This window comes from Dipodomys spectabilis, unplaced genomic scaffold (genome assembly GCF_019054845.1).
Source record: "Dipodomys spectabilis isolate Male_0828 unplaced genomic scaffold, ASM1905484v1 ptg000023l, whole genome shotgun sequence".
Lineage (NCBI taxonomy): Eukaryota > Metazoa > Chordata > Mammalia > Rodentia > Heteromyidae > Dipodomys > Dipodomys spectabilis.
This window is the reverse complement of record NW_024870700.1, coordinates 3,863,985-3,883,051: the sequence shown is the minus strand read 5'-3', so window position 1 is coordinate 3,883,051 and position 19,067 is coordinate 3,863,985. Positions and strand designations below refer to the sequence as shown.

Sequence of the window (19,067 nt, the reverse complement as noted above, 5' to 3'; positions counted from 1 at the left end):
GAGGGCAGGATCCTCATCCCTTGGTTCGATCATCCTTGTCTAGGGGATGATTTCTCTCCTAGTACAGATGATCCTTGTCCCACAGGGGTCAGGGCCAGCAGCCACTGTGCTGGAGACATGAGCATTTCCTGCTTTACTCTTCTTCTTCAAGGAGGAAGAAGAAATAGGAGCATCAGATTGCTTGGGCCAATGTTCCAGACATGCCACATCAGAATCATTCCTCACTCTCTCCAGTTCACATGCCTATGCAGACAGATATACCTTCATATTTGCTATTTACTGTCATTGTGATTGTAACTTAGCCCCTGCTCTTGATTTGTAGGCTCAGAGTCCTATCTATACACACTCACACATCTCTGCACATGCAAACAACTGAACATCAGGTATTCACAAAGCACACGCATCTGAGCACATACACATACAGGAGTCTGCATGCACACAATCATTCCATTTAACTGTAGACCTAGTGGGTGCAGCTTCCTCCTGGAAGCTCCTCTAGGTACACGAACATGGGCACAAAGGTGGAGGAGGTGGAGGCAGGAAGAATCCAGGACTCTCAGAAAGGAAGCTGGCAAGTGATGGTAGCAAGGAGTCCCACTGACAGTCCCCCCTTTCCACTTAGGAAGTCTGAACTTGACCAGTAGAGTGTGATCTCAGCCTTGGGGTATGGCTCTGATGAGCTTTCCTCTAGGAGGCCACCCTGTCCTTGCTGTGGCCCCTACACAAATAGGTGTCTGGTTCTCTGCACAGAGACAGTGCTATAGCTTTTGATGTCTTGATTTTTATGACCTCTGGCTAAGAAGGGGAAGTATGAGTCCCACCTGACACTTGGACTTCCACAATTGCTTTTGGCTGTCTGTCTAAGCAAGTGGTTTTTTTCAAACTCTCATGTCTAAACTAGGCCTAAGGCTTGCCACAGGAGCCACATCAGAACTGGTGACAAAACTAGCTAGGAGTCCTCCAGAGGGAAGGCCTTAGGGCTCACAACAGGTACCGCCACCCCCATCGCACCTGCCAAAGGAAAGTAGAATTCTCCATAAACCTTGGCAAGGATATTGGCTTTTGCCTCTACTTATTTCTGATCTTTCCTCTCCTCTCCTCTCTCCTCTCCTTTCCTCTCTTCTCTTCCTCTCCTCTCTCCTCTTCTTTTCCTTTCCTTTCCTTTTCCTTCTCATTCCCTTTTCTCTCTTCTTTTAAATTTTATTTTATTGTAAAGATATTGTACAGAGGGGTTACAGTTACATGAATAAGGCAATGAATACATTACTTGTTGATCATTGGTACCCCTTCCCTTGTTGTTTTCCCAGTATTTCTTTGTTCTTCTTCTTTTCTCGTATTTTAATCTAGAAACTCTCAGTTCATTAGAAGGTAGAATCACAATTAGAGAGAAATGAATCTTGGAGCAAAATTCTATATGGATGCTCCTCAACTTCCCATGGGATTATACCCTTATAAAGTAAGTTGAACACTTCAAAAGTTGTAAATGCATCAAATAGACCTAATATATGAACATCATAGCACAGACACCTGACATATGAGGCAGTTTACTAGGATCTGTGACGTGATGTCACTGCCCAGCATCAAGAGAAAAGATTTTTACTGTGTATTGCCACCATGGTAAAAGACAGAAATTCAAAATCCGAGAGAAGTTTATACTGAATACCTTTTGCTGAGGGCAACATGTAAAGTCAAACAATCCTGAATCAAACCATTGCAAGTTGGGGACTGTTGATATGTAGGTGGGAAATTTATACCTTTTTTTTTTCACTGACGGTAGCTTGCTATGATTCAATAAATGGCATTGGTTTTCTTAGGAAAAGATTTTTAGTTAAAAGAATGGTGCTGGTGACTCACACCTATAATCATAGCTACTTGGAAGGCTGAGACCCGAGAATTTGGGTTCAGAGAGCCAGCCCCAAGCAGACTCTTATCTCCAGTTAAGCAGCAAAAAGCTGGAAATGAAACCATGGCTCAAGGGGTAGAGTACTAGCTATAAGCCCCACCAAAATAAAGTCAGAGTGAAGGCATGAGGCCCTGAATTTAAAGCCTAGTTACCACCTATATGTGTGCATACACATGTGAATACACACACTTGTCCATGTTTGTAGTAAGATGCAAATAATATTAAGATGTCAGTCTTTTTCACTCACACCCAAATTATCAGCAATTTATTAGGGACAATTCTACACATTCGATATATCTACCTACAAGTATATATGCATACACATAGATGTGAGCATCTACAACTACGTACATGCATGTAAATGGAAAGTATACTGTGAACAATTATAGATGGTTACAAAGAGTTGTTCCTTTTCCATATCTCCCCTCCACCTTGCCCCTTAGAACCAGTGTAGCTGTGAGATTTGCTTTGACAACTGGAATGTGGAGGAAGCGATGCTATGTAACTTGCAAGACAAAACCTTATGAGATTTGTTGTTTTTGCTTTCGGGGACTAGAAATGTTCCCTTTGGGAATCCATGAGAAAGTTACACCATGTGAAATAAACATAGAGAAACACTGGGTACAGAATACATTGAGCTCCCATCAGCCATGGATGATAGTAAATGCTAGTCTTTATGTCAAACCTCTACATTTGGAGTGGTTTGTTACATTGAAATAAAGAACTGAAATGTAGATTTATTTTATTAGTAATCCACTGATTGCATGTACCAAAATGTTTATTTTGAAACGAATTTAGTATTAATAGACATTTATGTCATATCCAGTTCTTCTCCAGGATAAAACAATGGACAATGGACATTCTGTACATGTGTAATTTTTTCTATCTATCTATCTATCTATCTATCTATCTATCTATCTATCTATCTATCTATCTATCTATCAATCATCTAACTACCTTTTGGCTAAATTTCTAGAAACAAATTGCATGCAATTTGTTTTTGACAGCTATTGCAAAATTATTCTCTAAAGCTGCAGAACCACATTTTTTGCCCTCCTGCCCAAAGTATATGAATTACTTGATTTCTTATTCCCTTGTTATAAGAGCAAGAAGATATAACCAAACCTCATCTTATTTATTCAATAGATTAAGAAATATCCCTTATTTTTGCTTTTCTTCAATAAATGATTGAAGTGCTTCATCTTTTGATATGTTTATATAAAACTGTTTTTTTTTTCTGTGAATATCCCTTTGTCCAGTTTGTTCTACTGTTTCATAAAAGCTTTTCTTTTATTGGATTTTAAGAGTTCATTTTCCTTTTGAGTTGAAAGAACTCTCAGATGTCAAATGAAAGAAATTAGCTCTTTATCAGCCATTAGTGTTGTAAATGTTTTCTTTTTCATAGAACTATTTTTTGGGAGGTTTTTGAGTTTGTGTCTGCATTCACATATGCACTGGTGCACACATGTATATGTGACACATTTTTATCTTTTACTTATTTTGTAATTTTACATGTTTATCTTTCCCTGTGGTGGGATTCATTTTCCTATAGGGAGTGAGGTTGGGATCTTATTTAACTTTTATTTCCAAATGTTTTATAAAGCTAGTTGCTCAACAACATATATTACTAATTGATCCTTACCGACTGCTGGGAAACACTATTTTATAAATTTCTGTGCTATTCTGTTTCTGATCTTTATTTTGTTCCATTGATCACTCTATTCATCTGCCAGTACCAAAAGTTTGCCTCAGTAAGATTCTGCTCTACATTTCCTCTGTGATTGCCATTTTTCTCTCAGAATCAGGTGTGAAGGCACTCCATCTTTATTTCCTTTCTTCTCGTTTTCTTCACCTCTTTTCTCCCCCCCCTTACACACACACACACACACACACACACACACACACACACACACACACACACACACACACACACAATCTTGCTATGAAGTCTCATGCTGGCCTTCATCATCGTCTTGCCTCAGCCTCCCAAGTGCTAGGATTACAGGCATGCACTATCACATGTTGCTTGCATTTCAGTTCTAATAGAACCTATTTTCTCCCCACATCTATTCCCTTCAGCACTCCTTCTTACCTTTTCTTTTGTCTGGTGGTACTGTGGCTTGAATTCAAGGTCTTACACTGGGAAGGCACTCTATCACGGAGTCTAACCTCTAGCCTCAGCAGTCCTTTAGAATGACTCTTTCCCGCTGGATAATTTCTCCCCGACTAGAAAAATTTCTTCCCATTGTGACTCTTAAGCTCTTCCCCTTGGCCGTCCTTCATTCTTTTGGCTATCACTGATGATTTCTTTTCTAGCTTTCCTCAGAACCCTTCCATTGTGGGCCACAACTTCTCTGTTTTAATCTGCCCTGGGAAATGCATTTCATTTCTGTGGGCTACCATTCACCCACCTGCAGTGTTATATAGGGCAGCTTGGTCAAGGAAGTGGAGAATAAAATAGATGTCCCAGTGGCATGGGGCGGGGCAGGGGTGGGGGGGAAGACCTGGGGATTCCCCTAGTTCCTAGAGCACCGTGTGTCATCTGAGACTGGGTCTCCCTATGCCGTTTGCTTTCCACATGGGAAAGAATCCCTGGTCAGGGAGTCAGAAAATATTCATCTGCCTGCCCTGTTTTCCTTCCCTCCCTGGCAGCTTACATTGTTGTTCTTCGACTAAAGCAGGCAAAATGAGTATGTGAAATCATGCGTCTGAGAAGGCCCAGAAAGTCTGAATAAACAATATTGGAATAACAATGTCCTACTCACCAAGGGCATTGTTTTGTCAGAAAAGCGCTCTGCTTAGGAATCCTATTTGTTTTCTTCTTGGAAAATGGGAAAGTGGATCTGAAATTTCACTGTGGTGCCTAATTTTCTTTTTAAAGGGAACAGCTGGAGGGGTGAGGCAGGAAATTGAGTTCTTTTTCTCAGACCTCACCCAGGGCACATACAACCAGGAGTCACCTCTATCAGCAGCCATCCTGTAATTAACAAGTGACAGTTCCAACATGGCTTCCCATGACCAAGGAAGGTCCAGGAGAGGCACCAGGGAAGCGTGGTGCAAACTGTGGTAATCTCAGTGCAGCACTCCATGGCTGGCTGACAGAGCTAGACTTACTCTCCCATTTCTTCCATGCCTCCGAGGTCTTTACCTCACAGTCACCTGACCTCCAGGGTGGGCTTGCCTTCCTTCCTTCCTTCTTCTCTCCACTCTCCAGCTCCCATTTTTATCCAATGCACCATTCTCTGCCATGCCAGGTCTAACAAAGACCATGAGATCCACTATCATCTCTCCTGTCATTATCATCCACTGCTTATATCCAACATGCCATTAATTCAGTGGTTTGCCCTTCATGGTGTCTCTTGAACCTCAGTCACACTGTTACTGTCCTAATCAGTGTTAACCCGACACTTTCTGACCTCTTCTCAGGACAGACATGTTGTCATGGCCAGATGGGTCTTTTGGATATGTGGGGTGTGTGTGTGTGTGTGTGTGTGTGTGTGTGTGTGTGTGTGTGTGTGTGTTCCAGTTCTGAGGCTTGAACTACTCAGGGCCTGGGTGCTGTCCCTGAGCCTCTGTGCTCAAGGCTAGCGCTCTACTACTTGAGCCATAGTACCACTTCTGGCCTTTTCTGAGTAGTTTATTGGTGATGAGAGTGTCACAACTTTTCTGTCCAGGCTGGCTTTGAACTGTGTTCCTCAGATCTCAGACTTCTGAGTAGCTAGGATTTCAGGTATGAGCCACCAGCCCTGGCTTCCCTGAGCTTTTTTGCTCAATATTAGTGCTCTACCACTTGAGCCACAGCTCCACATCTGGCTTTTTGGTGATTAATTAGAGATGAATCTCACAGTCTTTCCAGGTTGGATTTGAATTGAAACTCTCAGATCTCAGCCACTTGAGTAGCTAGGATTACAAGTGTGAGCCACGACTGCCGGTTCCAGATGAGTCTTTTTATAATCTTGTGTGCTCAGTTCATCCCTGGTGATCAAGCTGGGAGAGCAATGCTCATGTTGCATGGAGTAACAGTACTCTGCTCTGTGATGGTTTTACTTAGTACCACCAATAACCATGGGATATGCATTACATAATCCCCAAGCAGAAGAATCAAGAAATTGTTGTCAGTTCCAAGCTCTCCTCCTGGCCTGCAAAACCCTTCACCCACTGTGGTGGCTCTGACTTGACTATTTGGTCTTTTTCTACACTCTACCCTGGGTTGCATTATTGGTTTTCATTGGCAGTATCCCTTCTTGAACAGTTGTGGGGCATAGCAAGTCCCATGTGCAAACAGGAAAGACACACTTGCACATCTCCCTGGCAGACAGACAGCTGCCCATGGGTGATATATGGGGAGGTGGAAGAAGTGGAGCTGTGTCCCCCTTTATTCACATACTGACATTCGAATCCCTGCATCCCCAGAAGATGACTATGCTTTTTCTTTTTTGAGGTATCTTCCCAGAGGCACTTTAGTTGAAATGAGGTCATTAGGATGTGAGATAAGACAGGGACACACAGAGGTGCAAAGGAAAGACCATGTGAAAATACAAGGGAGAAGATGACCATCCAAGGGGAGAGGCTTCGGGAGAAACCTTCCCTGAAAGCCCTTTAATCTCCAGAATTGCGAGGAGAGGAATTTGTGTTTTTCGGCAGCCATTGGAGGCACTGTGTTACAGCAGTCCTTGCAAATGCTTCCAGGAAGCCAAGCAAATATTGCCTGAAGAAGCCTGGAAGCTGGGCATTGGGCCACAGGGGTGGGCAGTAGTGAGTCACCTGTATGGTGCTTATACACTAAGTACTACCATGCTCCTAGGCAGCATTTCCCATTCATGATCTCTGTCTGATCCTTACCCAATACCCTGTGAGATCATTATTGTCATAGCCGCTTTAGAGATAAGAGACTCAATGCTCAGAGCAATCGTAGTTGTATGCGTCTCTAGGAGTTACAGATCATGAGTGTTGGGTCTGGGATTTGAACTCTAGTCTCCTTGTTGGACCATTATGCGGTATCAGTCAGCAATGGCTAGGTAACACAGACCTGTGTGCAGTAGGGGGACCCTCCTCTTTCCCCCCTCAACCCCCGTCCCTCCCCGATCCTTTCCATTGAGCCAGCTGTCCTTCCTGAGCATGCTGAATGGAGATCTAGCTTCTGCTTTTCCAGAGAGTCCCAGGAGCCCTCCCTCCATGCCATGCTGATATTCCTAATGAGACAAGAAAGGTCTCTCAAGCTCCGGTTAATATGTGTGCAGATGGGAGCTTGGGGCGTAATTTCTCTAAACGATACTCTCCACGAGAAACCATCTCCCTTCGTATCTCCTTGGGAGGGGCCCCTTCTCTGTCCTCCGATGTGGGATTTTTTTTTCTCATCCCATTTGGACTCAGAGTCCTCGGTGCCCTGAGGGGAAGCAAATTAGTCTCACTTACAATTAGGTGTCTCACAGAAAGGTTTTGATTTCGACTCACTAAGAGAAGTGATTCCAAGTCAAACATCACGATCGATTATTAAGAATAGAATTACTAACATCTAACAACTGCCACAAACACCAATCTTATTTCAGAGTTGTTAAAACCTCAATAAATAACCACTTTAAATAATTAATTGAACTTTAACTAACACACGAGCACACTGTCTCAGCTTGGTAGATCTCTTCACAATGTGCAGGTTTTGATGGGGCTGGAGGCGGTCTGGAAGGTAGCTCCTATCAAAGAAAGGGTGAGGGATTTGGGGTCCCAGGGTCCTATCCCCAGAGGCTACTACCCTCTTCCTCAACTGAAGAAGACTCGTGGAGGTTTACTTTTTCCCAGGGAAACTTGGTGCTCTCAGCTAACCACTTTAGGTGTCTAATTCTAACCTCAAGAACCTGTACAATGCTTTGAGATCCACAGAGCAAGCTCTCCCATGGATCAAGTGGGAGACAGAAGGGATAGAGGGAATAGAAAAAATAAGGGGCGTCCATCCTGCCGGAGGCGTGAGTAGACAACCACCCAAGTTTGAAGAGAATTGTCGATAGCTATTGATTACTAGTTGCCAGATGGTCAGCAGAACGAATACCATGTTAGGTCTCACATAAAGGAGGGGTGGGGAATGGCTTCTCTTCTGTCACCTAGTCACCTAGAAATTCGGCCTTAGGAGTGATGGGCTCAGAGGTCGGACTTAGGGCAATAGGGGTGTTGGAGGCTCAGGAACCTATGCTTTTCATATAGTCCCCTCTTCAGCCCAAAGCCAAGGCTTCCTCAAGCCACTGTCCTTCTCTCCAGTGACACCGAGGCACGAGCTCCGGGTGCCACTTCATTATAAAAAGCAATACCAACCCTAAGAGCATCATGACATGTCAAGAATGCAAAATGGATTCTCAGATGGATTCTAAGTTGCACGGCACCTGGGCGACTGCCATCTGCTAGCTAAACCCCTTTCCCGACGGTCCTCTTTTGGATGTGAAAGATGCTAGGAAAGGGAAGAGCAATACAGCGAGCAAGAATGTTTCCCATCTAGTAGCTTTTTCTTTCTATCTCTAGTGAGTCAGAGTTTGTTTGAATGTGAATTATCTGCAATCATAAAAGTGACAGTATGGCTGGCTGCCGGCAACCCAGAGGAACTGTGTGGCAGATAAGGAAGGAGAGAGAGAGAGAGACAGACAGAGACAGAGACAGAGACAGAGAGAGACAGAGACAGAGAGACAGAGACAGACAGAGACAGAGAGACAGAGACAGAGACAGAGAGACAAAGAGACAGAGACAGAGAGACAGAGAGAGAGAGAATGTACACGTATGCATACATGGTAGGAGGGGGATGGGGCTGTTTTGATTCTCAAGTGGACTTTGCTGAGGCCAAAGCTGGGAGACACAACTTCTCAGACTCCCCTCTGCCTGGATAACACTGTGTGGGCAGAAAGTCAGCACCTCTTTGGGCCACAGAGCCTGTCTTGCAGACTGCCAATTTCTCTAACCCTCGGGTTACAGTCCAGCCTCAGTATCTCCTGCCTGCTAGAGAGGTGGAAGGAGAGGAGGAAGTGGAGACCCGAGGTCCTTTTCCTATGCTCTTGTTGAGCCATCCCCACCTAGCAGGAGAATGCAGGGTTCTCGTGAGGGTTCTGGCATGGAACCCCTGTTCTCAGCATCAGGAGCTTATGTCCAGCTCTTGCGTGAGCTCATGTGCAAGGTGGCATTCTGTAGCTGGTGGCAACCTCAAAGCGGCAGGAGGGAAGAGAAATAACTGGAGATGGCACATTCTGGTCAAGACTCCCTTTCATTTTGCTTCTTCCAGAAAATTGGGAGAAATCATTCTGCCAGTTATCAGAATGAAAGTACAGTTTGGGTGTTCCAAGCATTTGTGGCCATTCATAAGACATTTACTGAGACTATGTTGCTAAGAGCTAGGTGTTGATATTAGGTGCTGGGTACTAGGTGCTAGGTGCTATGTGCTAGGCTCCAGATCTCTGTGAAATCGCAGTTTGATAGGAGCCACAGACAAGTAGACATTCGGTTGTAATGCAATCTATAAAACACATCTTCCCAGGGGGCTGCAGACGTGCATGGTACTGATCGCTAACGGAGCTTGGAGGAGATGGAGGTGTGATGGCAAATGATCTGGGACGTCCTCTCTGAGGAGCCCAGACTGGAAAGTGCACAAAGGAGAAAGGGCCTCTCAGATGCGTGGGCAGGTGCAGCAGGTGTGAATTCAGGAGGCTTGAGACAACAGGGTGTGCATTTGGAAAGTGAAAGATGATGAGTGGAGCAAACTGCTTGAGGCTGAGAGAGTTGTCTGAAGTGGAGAGAAATGAATGCTGGGTAGGTGGTCAAGGCCCCACTGTGAGGGGATAGCACATGAAAAGGTGGGTGCAAGCCCTCAAAAGACGCAGTCTATCAAAAGGAGTAAAAACAGGCCAATTGGTATTCCATGGACCAAATGCAACTCTGTTTACATAAAATCGGAGTTTTATGGGCACGGGTCTTTGCATACCTATCGGTTCACACTGTATACTTACAGAGTCAGGTGTCATGTGAAGAAGGTGTTTTTCTTGCTCTCCCCCTTCTTTTTCTTCCCCTGCAACACTACAATGGCTACAGAGATGTCTGAATTGTGTATCTATAGCTTATATTTGCTGTCTGGCTCTTGGTGGAGAAAGTAATCTGGCCTATGGGGACATGTGGCCAGGCTAGGCTCTGCTATCTGATGGCACTGCCCACTTCTCCTCCACGTTGACTTCCATACAGAGACAGCATTTGATTTTCTCTAGGGAAGGGGACATTATAGGGGCATGCTCAGCTCAGTGCATACTCAGGGCAAGGGGCATGCACTGGAGAATTACTGCTTGGGGAAATAGTCCTCAACAAAAGATGGATGGGCAGCTGGTGGGAATGAATAACTCCAATGTCCTCACTTCTGAGGTGGGGGAGGACATCTTGTTGCAGAGAAACCCAGTGGGATGGGGGATTTGATGGTGGATCCTTTATTGGCTTTTTACCTTACTTTTCCTGATTACTTCCTTTTTCCTCCTTCCCTTCTGGGATTTCCTGGGATCACCCTCTGAAACGAACTACTGACTCTTAGAATCAACTTTTAAAGAAACCCAAACAAAGCAATGGGTTATCCTCAAGATGTCAAATCCCACTACGATGAGGGAGGCTCCCTCTAGTGGATGGGTGGGGTTTCGTTTATATGAGCACCTATTTCTATCTCCATCCAGGTCTCAAGCCGCAGGGTGACTTGAACTTAATCCTGTTCTTAGACAGAAACTTCCACACAAGGCTTTCTGCGAGTCTGCCTGGTTGGAAACTCTCCATTCCTAGCAGTCAGGTCCTGCATGAGCTGATTACCCTTTCACCCTGGACCAGTGCCCAGACAACCGAGGGAGCCTCTGCTCTGTCATCAGATAATTCTATTCCTTTCCTCCTTAAAGAGAAGTGTGCTATAAAAGGAACCAATTGAGAAAGCTAGCCTTGGTCTCTTTTCCCTATCTCTCTTTTTCCACCTTTCTCCTTCCCAATCCCTTGCCAGAGCATCAGTTTTTTTGTTTTTGTCAGTTGTGGGGCTTGAACTCTGCGCTTGGGCGCTGTCCCTGCGCTCTTCAGCTCAAAACAAGTGCTCTACTGCCTGAGCCACAGAGCCACTTCTGGTTTTCTAGTGGTTTTATTGGAGATAAGAGTCTCATGGACTTTCGTGCCTGGGCTGGCTTTGAACAGTGATTCTCAGATCTCAGACTCTTGAGTAGCTAGGATTACAGGCGTGAGCCACCAGCGCCTGGCCAGAGCATCAGTTTTGGGGGAAGAGGGAAGGAAACACACACTGGTTCAGAATTTTCCAGTTTCTTTCCCAAAGAACTTGCCACACCATCAGGGCCAGGCTGGGCCAGGCAGGAGGCGTCCACTCAACACCAGCCAGCCTCTGAGGGGGTCGCCAAATTAAAATGCAAGTTGTAAGCACATGCTTGTCTTTCCTGGGGATTGTTGACAGCCAAAGACCACATGGGCTCATCAGAGTGATCTCAAAGAGCGGAATGATCAGGGCAAATGGCTCCAAATGGAGATGAAAAAGCTTTTACAGTGACAGGGAAGAGATATTGCAGGCTGCTTGAGAAAATGCAGTTTGGGAATAGAGGGGAATGTGGGCCATTGTGCAAATCAAAAGCAGAAGGGAAGGGATGCCGGCATGTAAAGTGATACAAAAGAAAGAAGCAAGATGAAGGAAGAAACAGGGAGGGGGCAGGGGAGGCGGGAGGCGAGGGGAGGGGAGAAGGATAAGAAGGCAGGAGGATGCAAATACTGGAGAATGTAAAAGACCAAGAGGGACAACAACATGTTCAAACATCCTCACAGACGAAGCGGGGCAGTGGGACCAGTGTTCCAGCATGAAGTGTGCAGATAAGCGCTCAGTGCCCCTCCGAAGACTAGGAGAGCGGGCTGCAGTGTTATTGACTAATGGAATAATGGTTCCTCTCTTAGCACCAGATGCAATTCGTCTCTACAGCGTGTCTCCGTGTGTCCAATGTTAGTTTCAGAGATGCTTTGGGAAGAGACTGGGAGGGAGAAAGGTGGAAGAAGAAATTTAGGAAAAAGAAGTGGTAGACAGGGAGGTAAGGGGGATGGGGAGTGATGAGAAAGGAGATGGAGAGGAAGACGGGAGGGAGAGAAGGAAGAAGGGATCGGATGAAGATTTGGGAAAGAAAGATGGAGCAAAGTGGGGGGGGGGGAAAGGAGGGAGATGAGTAGAAAGAAGGTCGAACTTTGAAGCTAAGAAAAGGACCTGATACTTTTCAAGGACCTACTATGTGCCGTGCATTGAACTAGGTGTCATTTCATTTTCTCATTAACTCTTTACACCAATTCTGCCTGAGATTATCACCTTGAATCAAAGCTCAGATTTTTAATAACGTTGCCCAGAATCACAAAGAAGTAGGAAGAATGCATTCCAACTTAGGAGTATAAGAGGCTTCAGATGCCTCAAGATTGGCAGTCTTTCTGGCAGTCAATTGCTTGCAAGGCTCTCTAAGTTTTCATCTAAGTAGCATCGATTAAACACAATTATGGTGATATCATACGTTGTGAAAACTTGGGCCTCCAACCACCAGGCGGAGCTATCTCCCTAGAAGAAACAGGAACTCAATTGTTTAAAGCACTAGCCGGAGTCAGACAAAATTATTTGCTAGCTTGAATTTGTAGAGCGTTCCAGTGGTAATCTGGGTAGGCTATACATTTGGAAAACAGATTCCTAGTGGCTGATTTTCCCTTTGTCCTGCACCTCATCTCGTCTATTTTGCTTTCTTTCCCAACTTGAGGCCACAGAGTGCTTTGCTTTGGTTGTCTGTCTCCCTCACCAGGCAGGGTGCACCCGTTTCCCTCACACCAATGGGCCTATGGCTGGCTTAACACCTGGCACATCACAGATGGTTGGGACATTTTTGCCAAGTGAATGAGCAAATGAGAGAACCATGCTTGAGCTGGAAGGGATCTTGAGAAAAAGCAGTTGATCCTCAGATCAGAATCTCAAATGACACTTAAACAAAGAACTCCAGAAAGGGAATTGGACCTTCCTGTTGGACCAGTCTGCCATTCGAGGCTCTTCTTGGCCTCTAGTGGTTTAACCCATGTTGTCCTTTGTGAAGGCTAACATTGAAATTTAGGAGGTGGAAGGCTGATTATCCTGTTGTGTCTTTGGAATGATAATAATAAAGACTCCCTTCAAAGGCCGGCATGATATTTAGTGAGAGAGTAGATTTAGGAGAGAATAGATGATAGTAAGTAGATGATATTTAGTGAGATCATAGTTAATAAACTAAAGTACTTTGGTAGATTAACACCACTGTTGTTCAAGTGGTATAAACTAGCAGTCATAGAACATTCGAGCAACTGGCTACCCTTCACTGGATCTCTCTGAATCAGAATCTCTGGGAGTTCTTATGGGTAGCTGGTCCTTGCAGAACCTCATTTAGGCCCAGGAATGGCTGTTCAAACACACACGTGGCCCTGTATACTGACCCTGGCTTTATTGGACTGCTCAACCACCCAGGCCTATTGGGTTCTGTCTTTCTTGATGAGTTCAGGGTCATTGGCAAACGAAGTGAGTTTCTATCAATGCTGTTCCTCATTTTGAGCCACAACATAAAACACTTTATTGCGATTACAAATAGCAGAGTTATTTCTGCCGAGCCTCAGCATCTGAACTTAATAGCATGCTCTAATGCCACCCTGTGCTGATGTGTGGCGTATCTAATATCCATCTTTCTTAGAAATAACAGTGTTCAGAAATTAGAAGGGACTTTTGCAACGAAATAATTAATGTGGATAACCATCATAAACGCCACAAATGGAACAAATACAGATGGTAGCGAGCCGTGATTGCTAATATGCTAACCTGTTTTGACAGAACTTTAAATTTTTTTCCCTCCAGAGGTTCGTGTATGGAAGTTAAAACATCCCTTTCCTCATGACAAAAGCCTTGTCTTTCTAGGTCAGGGATTCAGTGATCTACCCGGGCAAGGTGGCATCACAGAATTTTGGGCTACAAGGAAGGCTTGTGTCTGAGGGCTGACAATATCTCTCACTACTCCCTTGAGTGTGTGCCAGGAGAGACTTCCATTTCCTGCTGCCCTCTTTTTGTCTTCTGCCTCAGGCTAGGCTGGAGCAGCCTAGCACTGAATCTGCACGTCTATTTCTCTCTCCTGCCATTATGGCTCTGTGGGAGGGGTGGGGCTCCCAGGCTGGACTCTACTCTGTGGGAAATAACTCTTTGAAGATCCTAACTGCCTACAGGTGCAGGATACAAAGCCCAACTCAAAGGGGCTGTACAGAAAGCGAGAGAATAGTCATGGAAAGATGACTCATCAAGCTCACAGGCATAAAACTGCAGACACAAATCTAGGGAGGGAGATTGATGGGGGACCCTGGCAGCTTGTGGGTACCGGCCCTCTTTCTCTGTAGTGAGTTGATCTTTTAAGCTGTATTAGGAAGCAGAAGGGCCACATGAGTTTCTCAAGAGGAGTCAGATGTCCCTAGAGAAATCTTAGAGGACAAACGGGAGAAGAGAGGGTAGGTGGGAGCTAGCCTTTACTTATCTCTACTTTAACTTATCTTCTACAGTGAGATAGACTGCATTGGAGATGTTATTTCATTTACTCTTTGCGGTGATCATTTGGGGGTGGGTGGAATAAGCCAAAATTTAAGGTGAAGAAAATGAGGATTAGACAAGTGATTTCCCAAGTTCACCAGGGACAGGAAAGCTATAGGTAGAGAGGCTAGGAGCTCCCACAGAGGTTTTGGGGCTTTGGGTAGCCCCAAGCTGGCTAGGCAGGAGATTCTGGATACTAGTACATTGGTATGTTGTTAGAGAATCTCATGGAGCCTTTTTGTTCCCCCAAGGATACTGATCTCAGTGTCTTTCATCTAGCTGTGGACATCAATCCAAGCATTTCCCTCTGCTCTGTCCAGCGCCTTTATTGCTCTCCTATATTTAATTACCATTTTACAAATACTTTCTAGTTTCTCTCATTTACAAAAAAACTGGAGCAACTTTCCTCCAACCTTGTCTTCTGCTCTAGCTGCTTTCCGGTGTTTTCTTTGAAAGGACATACAAGCGCGGTCTCTCATGGCCTATTTCATCTGATAGGTGAATTCCCCTTTACCCATTCTCTCTTAAACCCATCATACAGATTTTGTCTCAGTCCTCCACTGAAACAGTTCTTTCCAAGGTTGACAAGTGAAGGTTTCTAACTGATGACTCCACATGGACAAATCCAATGGACAACTCCTCCTTTTGGCTAGAGCTGTGGTTTGGATCATAAATACCCTCCAAAGACCATGCACTTTGAGTTTGGTCCCCTGCCTGTGTGCTGTTGAGAAACGGTGGAACCCTTTGGAAGTGGAGCTGAGTAGGAGGAAGTTAGGTCATTGGGGGTGTGGTCTTGAAGGGAATATTGGAACCGTGGCCCCTTTCTTTCTCATTCTCTGCTTCCCAGCTGCTAGAGGTGAATAGACCTCCTCCACCACGTGTTCTCTACCATGATATCTGCCTTGACATGGCCCAAATCAACATGGCCCAGTATCTCTTCACTGAAAGCTTGAAACTATGAAGCCCAAATAACTATTTCTTCCTTTAAGTTGATTTTCCCAGGTATTTGGTCACAGTAATGGAAAAGTTAATAGCTCTTTTTTTTAATTTGAATGCTTTCTTCTCTTAAGCTCCCTGAGAGTGGTATCTTAGATCCACACTTACTTTATTGGCTGGCTTCCACTTCCTCCACCTTTCCCATTTGTTTTACTCCTCAATGCTAGAGAGACTTAGAACTCCTCTTGTCTGTCCACCTGCCACCTTTACTCCCTAGGTTACTGTCGTTATTTCTGTGCCTTTCAGTACCATCCACCCCATTCTGACATCTCTATTTGAATGTCCTACGAGTGTCTAAAATATAACCCGCCCAAACTAGCTCCTGATTTTCAGTCTTCCCTCTCCATATAATATTACTTACTGGCTGATATTGTCAAAATCAGTTCCATCTCAGCCTAGGGTAGCCTTGTTCTCCCTCTTGCTCAGGAGACAGTCTTTGACGTGATCCTTGTTACCTCTCTTCCACTAGAACGTCTAAATTAATCTTTTCTCTGGAAAATGACTTTTTCTCCCCACCTCGACTGCTGCCACGCTGGTCCCTGCACCACCTTGCACCAGCCTCAGCTCCTTGGGGTGCCCAGCTGGCTGAGGATGTAGCTCGGGGGTGACACACTTGTCTAGCATGTGCAAGGCCCTGGGTTTGATTCCCAGCACTGGAAAAAAAAGATGAGGAGGGTCAGTGAGAGGAAGAAAGTGGAGAAGAGAAAGGAGGGACTGGGAACAGTCTGGAAGAAGGGTCTACCTTACATGCCTGAGAGAGGAAAGAATGAAGAGCTGGGATTTCCAGGGAAGAAGCTAATTGGCTACCAGCTGGGCTGGCAAGGGAGGGGGTCTGTGAAATGAGAAGAATTTTGGCTGGAAGTCAAAGTACTTTCTGAGACAGACTGCCAAAGAAATATCAGGTGAGTTGGAAGGAGTATTGAACCCAGATTGACTGTGTGTGTGTGTGTGTGTGTGTGTGTGTGTGTGTGTGTGTGTGTGTGTGTGTGTGTGTACTGGAGCTTGAACTCGGGGCCTCACACTCTCACTTGCCTTTCTTTGTTCAAGGTGTTGCTGTACTACTTCAAGGAGGCAGGTGCAGTTTCATGCGTAGAGCCATCTGGTAATCAGCACTGTCCCAAACTTAGGACAGCTCCATATGGTTAACGCCAAGATGGTGTCTTACAGTGGAAACCTTGTTTGTGGAATGTATTTGTGCATGGTCTGGTCAGAAAAGGAATCCCAGGAAAGTCCTTCCTTCTGAAAAAAGTCAGGGTTCCTTAGCACACAGAGTTCAAGGCTCCTGAGGATGTTTTGCAATTTCCATTTCCAGTCTTGCACATGCCTATGCTTGTGCCAAATCACTCTCCTGGCATTTTGTTGGGCTCAAGTACTTGCTCACCTCCATTCTCTCTGCCAAAGTGATGTGCCTGGAACTAGCCTGTTCCCTCTTGTGATCTCTTTGCTTGCACTTGAACATGACATACTCATTCTCGTCTCCATGACTTTGGACTTGCTCTTTTCTCTCCTCTTGGTCCCTGCATTGTTTTCCCTTTCAACTCCTACAGGAAGTCTCATTACCATTTGTAGAATTATGGAAATCATTTCAAGCCCATACTCCAACATTTCTTGCCTTTATTTTCCTTCTCCTGCTGTATTGTTTTCTTCTTCTGTCCATGCAACTTCCACTATATTGGAACGGCCTATGGGCTACATTCATCCCACCCCTTGTTTTTGTAAATAAAGCTTTATTGGAACACAGTTAGACCTACTCATTTATGTGACTATTTTTGTGCTATCATGGCAAAATTGAGTTCTTGCATCAGAGACCATGTAGCCCATAAAGCCTAGAATATTACCAACTGGCCCTTTCCAGGAAAAGTTATTAGTCTAGTCTCTATTTATTTTCTCTATCTTTCCCCATCCCTCCCACTGAAATTCAAGCTCTATGAGGGTAAGGATATTTATCTCTTCTAGATTATCACATACCCTATGTAGATAATGTAATGGCAACTCAGTGATATCTGTGGAAAGAATGAATGGTGAAAATATCCATTGGCAATGTTGAGGCCAAATTTCACCTGTCAATCCAACCCTTCTATCTTCTAGCTAGCTAGAACCTTCCTGCTTGCAACCATGATGTTTTCATTTCCTCCTGTATCATAATGATTTCTGCATGAAATTTCATTTCTCCCACTAGATGGCAAGCTTCCGGTGTCTCCTCTATCATGAAACTATCCTTGGTCTCTCAAGACAGATTTGGCTCTTTTCCCCTCTGTCTTTTTATAGTCTTCTGTGGCTGTACACAGCTCAGGGTATTGCGGTATCAGGACTTGTTGGACTCCTGTGGTTGACTGAGATCCTGGTGGGCAGGGGACTATGGTTTAATCATCTTTGGTCCAAGGCATCTAGCTAGAGGCCGCAGCACTGATACATGGTAGAGCTAACCTTCCCCACTGAAAGCAGTTGCTCTTCTAGTAGGGGCAGGCCACATATATCACCATGGCTAAATTCTATTTGTGCAATAGAATGCAAGACAAACAGACAAAGGCTCAACCAGACCACCCTGCTTGGGGAGAGTGATTGAAGGCAAAGAAGGAAGGTCACTCTGTTTTATGCCACCTGGATGCAAGGCCTCTCACACACATACCTGTGGCATCATGAAGCACTTGAGGACATTTACCTTATTCATACTTTAAATAAAGGAAATAAAGCATTCTCTGTACTCCTTTCTCCCTGGCTTTTAAAATTAAAGGCCAGAGTGGATTTCAAGTAAAGCAATCAACCCAAATAATTTCCTTCCTTCCTTCCTTCCTTCCTTCTTCCTTCCTTCCTTCCTCCCTCCCTTCCTTCCTTCTTTCCTGTCTTTCTTCATTTTTTTGCCAGTACTAGAGATTAAACTAAGGATCTTTTACTATCTGGGCTTACTTGTCTATTTGGCATTTTACCACCTGACCCATGTCTCCAGCTCTAATTTTTTGGTGATTATTTTGGAGGTGGAGATTTGTAGACTTTTCTGTCCTGGCTGACCTCATGCTACGATCCTTTGAACCTCAGTCTCCTGAGTAGTTAGGGTTATTGACAGGAGCCACTGTAACCCATTTTCTACTCCTCCATATTCTTAGTTTTTTTTTTTTTTTTGCCAATCATGGGGCCTGAACTCCGGGCCTGGGTGCTGTTCCTCAGCTCTTTAGCTCAAGGCTAGTGCTCTCCAACTTGAGCCACAGTGCCACTTCCAGGTTTTTCTGCTTATGTGGTGCTGAGGAATCGAACCTAGGGCCTCATGCATGCAAAGCAAGCACTCTACCACTGAGCCACCTTCCCAGCCCTGCCTTCTTTCTTTTTTCTTTTTCTTTTTGAGGCTAGTGATTGTCTTGTTGGTTTGTATTCCTAGTACTTATACCATGTTTATATCACAGGTATTTAATTGATGTTTGTTAAACTGCAAAAAGGATGTGGCATGAAAAGGGAAGGGAGGAGGGGAAGAAGGAAGAGAACAGGGAGAGGGCCTCACACATATGCCTGTCAGGACTTGGACCCTGAGAAACAAAGCCCAGCCCAACAATCAACAAAACAATCAAAATACTTTGCAAG

At 44.7% G+C, this 19,067-nt stretch overlaps 1 protein-coding gene across 1 annotated transcript in view; it reads right to left on the bottom strand.

The window, feature by feature from the left end:
* Kirrel3 (kirre like nephrin family adhesion molecule 3) overlaps window positions 1-19,067 on the bottom strand; it is a 562,024-nt gene that overhangs the window by 268,525 nt on the left and 274,432 nt on the right. The gene's annotated exons all lie outside the window — the stretch shown is intronic.